This window comes from Elephas maximus, chromosome 12, assembly GCF_024166365.1.
Source record: "Elephas maximus indicus isolate mEleMax1 chromosome 12, mEleMax1 primary haplotype, whole genome shotgun sequence".
NCBI lineage: Eukaryota > Metazoa > Chordata > Mammalia > Proboscidea > Elephantidae > Elephas > Elephas maximus.
The window spans coordinates 77,737,922-77,745,765 of NC_064830.1; the positions used below are offsets into that span (position 1 = coordinate 77,737,922).

A 7,844-nucleotide genomic window follows, 5' to 3' on the forward strand; every position below is an offset into this window, starting at 1 on the left:
CAAGAAGGAGGAAGAATGGGTATTTGGTGGGTAGCTAGCAGACTGTCACACCCAATATCCTTCCAATAAACTTCTCTTTTCCTTAAGCCTTTTTTTGGGATGGGTTTCTGGGTTGTGCAAGCAAAAGACACTTGTTAATATCGACACTGAGGGGATCAGCCATAGGTGTGTGATGGGCTGAGACAGGGGCAAAGAGGCCACAAACAAGATGGGGGAAGGTGAGCTTTCAGGTATTGGGCTGAGCCTGCCAACTGAAAGATACAGGAGCTAGATAGAAGCATCTGTAACATAGACAACTTTTCCGAGGGGTGAGAGTGAAGTTAATGAAATGAAAGGTGATTTGGACAAAAACTATTTCAGATTTAATACATCAGTGGCTCGCACCCGTTTTCTCATAAGACAGAATTCTTTCATATTTTTTTCTTTTTTGGCGAACTTTTTCCTAACCCACTCCCTCCCAAGTAGTTATTTTTATTAAACATTGTTTAAATAAATCCAAAATGACAAAAGAACTACCACGCATTAAGCATCCATTTTCATTTCTCCATCACAACAGCACAACAGCTTAAAAAATAGGTCTACAGTTATTTGTTGAGCTGACAGATGATGCTTGATGTATGAAAAGGTTCAGACTCCTTCAACAGTTTTATTTCGTGAGGCAGTTCATGGGACATGCCAATATCATTGCCTCAGTGAGCTCTCCCCAACCCGCCTGTTTAAGCCTACCCTATGCTACTCACTCTAGCAGACGGATCCCTCTTGACCTTCTTCACAGCACTCACTACTCGCCAATGTTATTGATTCACATCCTTATTTACTTGTCTTGGCCCATCTGCCCGGCTAGAATGCAAACTCCTTGAATTCCCCTGCAATGAGCACCATCCTGGGCATAAAGTTTTTGCCGTTGTTGTCGTTACTTGCCATCGAGTCAGCCCCTGATTCACGGCAAGCTATTCAAAACCAAATGAAGTACTGCCCGGTCCTATGTCATTCCCATGATTGGTTGCAAACTGGACCATTTTGATCCATAGGATTTTCTTTGGCTGATTTTTGGAAGCAGATTGCCAGGCCTTTCTTCCTGGTCTGCCTTAGTCTGGAAGCTCCACTGGAAACTCTTCAGCATCATAGCAACACACAAGTCCCCACTGACAGACAGGTGATGGCTGCGTATCAGGTGCATTGGCCAGGAATCAAACCTGAGTCTCCAACACAGAAGGCAGGAATTCTACCGCTGAACCACCAATGCCCCCGGGCATACAGTAGGTTCTCAATAAATATTTGATGAATATTATTTGTTTAAGTTCTCAGTACAGTGCTTGGCACATAGTAAGCACTCAATAAATGTTAGCTATCACCGTCATTGAAGCCCTGGTGGTTAAGAGCTTGACTGCTAACCAGAAGGCCGGCAGTTTGAATCCACTAGGTGTTCCCTGGAAACCCTATGGGGCAGTTCTACTCTGTCTTGTACGGTCACTGTGAGTCGGAATCAACTTAACAGCAACAGAAATTTTTTTTTTTAATCACTGTCATCATCACCACTGCACCATCACCGTCATTGTCATCAGCATATAGTCATAAATCTACATAAAGCCCCAGGGTCCAGATTGGGCACCACTCACACACACACACACACACACAATTTCATCTTGAGGAAAAAGATGCCTACTGATACAGTTGGACCTTAAGTGTGTCTCCTGTCCAGACATCAGAGGGTCGGTCGCAAGTTTTGTAAAGGGTGTGAGAACAGTGGGGTCAGCATGCTGATACATAACAGGGCCGGATTAACCAATAAGCAAAGTACGCACAGGCTTCCTTGTGCATATCCACTAATCTGTAGTGAACAAATTTCACCTGTTTTTCACCACATCAGCGATGTGAAATCCATGTAAAATGGTTCACTACAGATTAGTAAGTAAACACAAGTAAGCCCCTGCGTATCATGCTTACTGGTTAATCCGCCCCTGAATGACAAAGTCAGATAATCCCTTCAACAATGTGAATGGTTTCTGAGTTTCACGTCTTTTATTTATTTGGTGTCTCCCCCTCACTTCTCCACCCCCCATCCTCCGGGCCTCCGCCATCTGTCCCCCAAACACCCTACCTTTGCAAACTGCTGAGGTTTCCTTCTGTGTGCGATGGGCGCCAGTTCCACATAAGACCCCTGCTTTTCCTTGCTATCTCCCGATGTTTTCCACAAGAAAGTGTGAGGTTAGAGGGAAGTTATTTGCTACCTAGAGCTCCCTCTGCTGATAGACCACGTGGAGGATTTACTGGAAAACCCCAGGGTTTCAGAAGCACAGCTGGCGCCCAGGCCCGTGGCCTCATCAGAGGATGTTTCTTCCTGTTGGGTGGGGTGGGATGGGGGTGGGGGTGGCACAGGTGTGCCTTTCTGTGGCCCCCTCTGATTGGGGGGCTTGGGGCATGCGGTCTCCTGTCTTCTCCGACCCTCACAGGCCCAGGAATCCTGGGGCTTGCAGGGACTTGTTGGAAAGTCAGAGATTCCTAGGGGTGGGATTCTGTCCTGTGCACGACCCACCCACTGCCACTCAGAAACAGGTGGCCTACCTCTGTGACTTCTGCTTTGACAGAGAGTGAAACCTAGGCTGACTTTTTTTTTTAAGAGCAATTCTGCTGCTGTCGAGTCAATTCTGACTCACAGCAACCCTATAGCACAGAGTAGAACTGCCCCATAGGGTTTCCAAGGCTGTAAATCTTTAACAAAGCAGAACGGCTGATGGGTTCAAACTGCCGACCTTTCAGTTAGCACCCTGGTATACACAATATCCAATTCCCCTGCCCCCAACAGTCTTAGGGCAGGGGCATCATTTTTCTCCAGTGTTTGCAGGTGAGAACAGTGAGGATCACGGATAGTAAACAACAACTTGCATGAAATCATGCAAGTAAGAAGCAGCCGAGGTGTGGCTTGAACCCAGGTCTGAGAACGTGTAAGCACCAGGCTCCAATCCACCAGGTGTTTCACTGCCAGAGAAATACCCCAGGCTCATTCCTGCCTGCCTGTTCATGATCAAGGAAAGATTGTTCAAGAGACCACCGAAGTGTACTCTGTATCTTGCACTGGGCAAGATGCCCTGAAGTAGAGAGAACAATGAGACTAGGTCTGGCCCTGGGGACTGCTTGTGGTTGTCTATCAAAAACGAGAACTAGCTTTAGTGTCACTTTCTCCAGGCAGCCTTCCGTGACTACCATTTTTCCACTCTCAAATCTTTGGACACTCATAATTGACAGTTGTTGTTAGGTGCCATCCAGTTGATTCCCACTCATAGTGACCCCATGTGACAGAGTAGAACTGCCCCCTAGGGTTTTCAAGGCCATGATGTTTACAGGAGCAGATTACCCAATCTTTCTCCTGTGGAACTGCTGGGTGGGTTCAAACCGCCAACCTTTCAGTTAGCATAATCGACACTACTGCTATTAATAAAAGTATTAATACCTAACATTTACTGAGCACTTAGTATGTATCACTCACTATGAAAAAAATCTTTACAGGGGTTATCTCATCACAAAAAAACCTGTGAGAAAGGTCCTCTAATTATCTCCAGTTTACAGATGAGAAAACCGAGGCACAGAGATGGTAAGCTATTGGCTCGAGAAGTCTCAGCTAAAAACTGGCAGAACGGGGACTCAAGCCTGGGCAGTCTGGCTCTTAACCACGCTACACACTGCCGCTGCTGTTGCTGTCTATGTACCTGTTTCATCCACCTGGCTGGTTTATAGTTCCTTGAAGACTCCTCTTTCCCTGATAACCCCTACCTCAGTGACAGGCACCCCTGGGAGCTCAAAACTACTTGTCGACTGGTTAACTTCCTTGGGGAATCTTAGGTTGTTGCCATTGTTGTTGCTACTGTTAATTGCCTTCAAGTGGATTCTGACCCATGGTGACCCTATGTGTGCAGAGTAGAGCTGCTCCACAGGGTTTTCAAGGCTGTGACCTTTCGCAAGCAGTTCACCAGACTTGTCTTTTCAGGAGCCTCCTGGAGGGTTCGAACTGCCAACCTTCTGGCCAGTAGTCGAGGCTTAACCATGTGTGCCACTTGTCAGCCGCCATCAAGTCAGCCCGGACTCATGACGGCCCCATGCACAAAAAACTACACGCTGCTCCTTCCCGCACCATCCCCATGATCGGTTTCAGGTTCGACCACGGTGGTCCAGGGTTTTCATTGGATGATTTTCGGAAGCAATTCTCTAGTCCTTTCTTCCTAGTACTTCTTAGTATGGAAGATTCACTGAAACCTGTCCAGCATCATAGCAACATGCAAGCCACCACTGATGGACATGGCTATCCACGAGGTGCATTGGCCGGGAACTGAGCCTAGATCTCCCACGTGGAAGGCGAGAATTCTACCACTGAACCAGCAATGCCTTGCGGGAATCTTATACATACCTGCCCAGCATGATGCCTGGTATATAATAGGGTCCAATACATCTTTGTTGAATGAGCTTTAAACGTTCTGAGGAGACTTGCTGAAGTCACTAGGGCTATGCCGAGTCTAAGGCAGTACCTTCGGCTTGGTCTTATGCTTCAGGCTTTGTCCCCTTTTGTACCACAAACAAAAGCTAATACAAACTGGCTGCTCTTGCTTGGTTTGGTTTGGAGGACTTCCGATGCCCTCTCCCTACCCACAGAGGTCCTGGTACTGCCTAGACCATGGCCCCTTCTACTGAGGTGGGCATTTCAAATACTCTGAAATTCAGCCCCTCCCCCTGCCCCAATAATCACTCTTCTGTCTCCTGGTGTCCCTGCTTCACCTTTGTCTCACTTCCTCACTGACAGATGCTGGAGGTGCTGTCTGCCTTGGGCAGGAAGGTGGTCCTGGTGACCCTAGGAGCTTGCCTTCCCTGCTCTTCTATCTCAGGCGATTTTTCATCCTAAAAACATCACATAAGCTGTTTACGACATCTATAACCTGCCTGGAGCTTTTAAACCTCTTTCTTACGTGGCTTTTTATGAGTCAAGACAAACAGCTCTCTCTCTCCAGGGACTCAGGGGCCTGGATCCTTAACCTCACTCCTTGAGCCTGTGGCCCGAGGGAGCTGAGCTAGAGCAAGGGCCCCAAAGGACTGTGGCTAAATGTGTCACGTGAAGGAAGCAGATCACATTGTTGTTGCTTGGGGAAAACTACAGCAGAGACCTTGAAGCAAAGATGGGTCAAAGGGCAGGGGGTGCCAGGGGCCCCCTGGGCATCCTCTGATATGATTAGGAAACTCCATGGAGGGAGAGTTCTGGGGACATGACAACCCCACATTTGGCACTAAGGAAACTGAGGTTCTGTGAGAGGAGGGGGCTTGCCCAAGATCACGTAGCCTCATGTGGCTGCATGGAGTAGATGATGGGGCCTGCTTCCTCTGCACCCATCCCTCCTTCCCAGCATAGCCCGATTCCCTATAAAGATCCAGGTGGTTGCAGAGAAGCCGGCTTGACTCCAGTCCAAAGGTGAAGTATGGGACCTTGGCCCAGCCAATTGGCACATTCTATCTTCCTGGCCACAGGGATTGGTTTAGGAATGGCCTATGACCTAAAGCAAGCCCAATCAGAGGGAATTTCTGCACCTTTGAGGAGAATGCTGAGAAATGCCTCCCCACCCCCATCTCAGAACAAGATCAAAAGCAATCCCAGCAGCTGATGCCAGGCATCTCGTGACCATGAAGAGGGAGCCTCAGGATGAAGGAGACCCCATGAAAGTCAGAAAGGAGTGATAGAAAGAAAAGGAATCCTACATGATAGTTCCGAGCTGCTAGATCAAACCTTACCTGAAGTCTTCACTCAGAAATGTTAAGTTACATGATCCAGTAAACTTAGTTTTTAAGACAGAATGGGTGTTTTCTGTAACAAAATATTCCTAACTGATAAACAGATGCCCCCATTGCTGTCAGTTCTCACCCATAGCGACCCTATAGGACAGAGTAGAACTGCCCCATAGGATTTCCAAAGCTTTAAATCTTCACAGGAGCAGACTGCTACATCTTTCTCCTGTGGAGCGGCTGGTGGCTTTTAACCACCGACCTTTTGCTTAGCAGCCAAGCACTTAACCACTGCACTACCAGGGCTCCTGATAAAGAGATGACAAAAGCCTAACTCCTGCTTAGTTTTGCTGGTTTGTGGATTGTGAATACTTTTAAGTCTGACTTTGGTCTGGAGTATAGATTCCCTGCCAGCTGGCATGTTACATCCCCAGCTCAGGGAAGCGGATTCGCTTATTAAATGGGTTCCTTTTTGGTGGTCTTTTATTTTTAGCTTTATTAAAAGCCTTTTCTCAGTGGTCACTTCCAGCCCACCCTCATGAGCCCATAGTGCTTTATGCACATCTCCATAGTGGCCCATAGCCTACCCCACTGTATTTTAATGACTGCCCCCATCTACTTCTCAACCTCAGTGCAGGTGAGCCCACACCACATTGACCTTTGGATCCCTGTACTTGGCTTATTGTCTGACACAAGGCTGGGGCTCAGGGACGCTTGTTGAGTGGATGAAACAATGCTCCCACTTCCTGCCGTCTTCTCTGATGGATCTTCTTATCCCCCACTTTCTTCCCTTTGGAGCCCTGGTTGCTCAGTGGTTAGTGCTCGGCTGCTAACCAAAAGGTTGGCAGTTGGATCCCACCAGAGAAAGATGTAGCAGTTTTGCTTCTGTAAAGATTACAGCCTTGGAAACCCTTCCGGGCAGTTCTACTCTGTCCTATAGTGTCACTATGAGACTTCGCAGCAATGGGTTTGGGTTTTTTTCATTTCCTTTAAAAACTGGGATGAGATGCAAAGCTTTCAGTCCCGAATCCTCAATTCACTAGCTGAGGATGTGATCTGCTGTTGTAGCACACAGGACCAACTCCTGCACGGGACACCTACCCCATCCATTGCTCACCATTTGTTCAGTGCTGCGGTGTAGAAAGCCCTGGTGAGATGACAGGGAGGGAAACATTGAGTCAGAGAGGGCTGAGGATGAAACTTGAGTCTGTTGGGATCGCTGAGTCCAAACTCTGGTTGATGGAGCAGAAAGCTCAGGCCCGGGGAGGAGTCCTGGAGGGCTCAGGGTTACCAGGACAGTCCAAAGGAGATGGAAGAAACCCCACTTTACAATGATGGGGAGAAGGACTGGCAGAAGGCTCAGGGGCCAGAAATTTGGAGCTTGCAGACTGAGATTGTAGAGAAACTCCACTGGCCTCCCTTTCGCCATTAAAGCACTTGCTTGCCAACCGGGTTTTCAGTCTCTTGGTTTGTGAGTCCTTAGGGACCAGAGAAGTGACTCAGTGGAACACACTTAGTACATCGTTGGCACTTGTGGGGTTGTGATTCAGGAGTCACTCATAGTGTATGTGCTCATTAACTCTAAACAGACCACAGACTCATTAGAGGCCTCCTCCCACCTCTTCCAGCCAGGGATCCGGAATGGAGCTGGGGGAGCTGGGACCCTTCCGTGGCCTAAAACGTTCCTCAAGTCCTCACATGCCAGGCGGTATCTGTGCCAACTGATCCTTGGGCCGCGAAATCCGGGTCGGGAGCCTCCTTAATTCGGCCGCCTCGTGCTCTTTTCCCACATGGAGGACAGGGTCTCCGGACCCTCTGTCTTCTTGACCTCCCCTTGACTGTGAGCAGTCCTCCTTTCCGAAAGCTTCCAGCTTCTCTGCCGGGTCTCGTTTTGCGCTGCCGCGGGAACTGTCCCCTTCCCCCCACCCCACTCCTACTCTTCTCCTGGAGGTGTCTGTCCTTTCTGATCGTCCCCACCCCCTTCCTTTCCCTCCTCCTCTTTCCTCCCTGGGCTCCGCCCTCAGGCCCCGCCCCTCTGCCCCCAGCCCCTGGCCCCTCGGCCCCTTCCCCATCACCTAACCCCC

At 48.8% G+C, this 7,844-nt stretch overlaps 1 non-coding gene across 1 annotated transcript; it reads right to left on the reverse strand.

The window, feature by feature from the left end:
- Nucleotides 1–1,175: 1,175 nt before the first annotated feature.
- Nucleotides 1,176–1,246, reverse strand: TRNAR-UCU (transfer RNA arginine (anticodon UCU)). The gene has a single exon. It is a non-coding gene; the product is annotated as a tRNA-Arg (tRNA).
- Between the last annotated feature and the right edge of the window lie 6,598 nt (nt 1,247–7,844).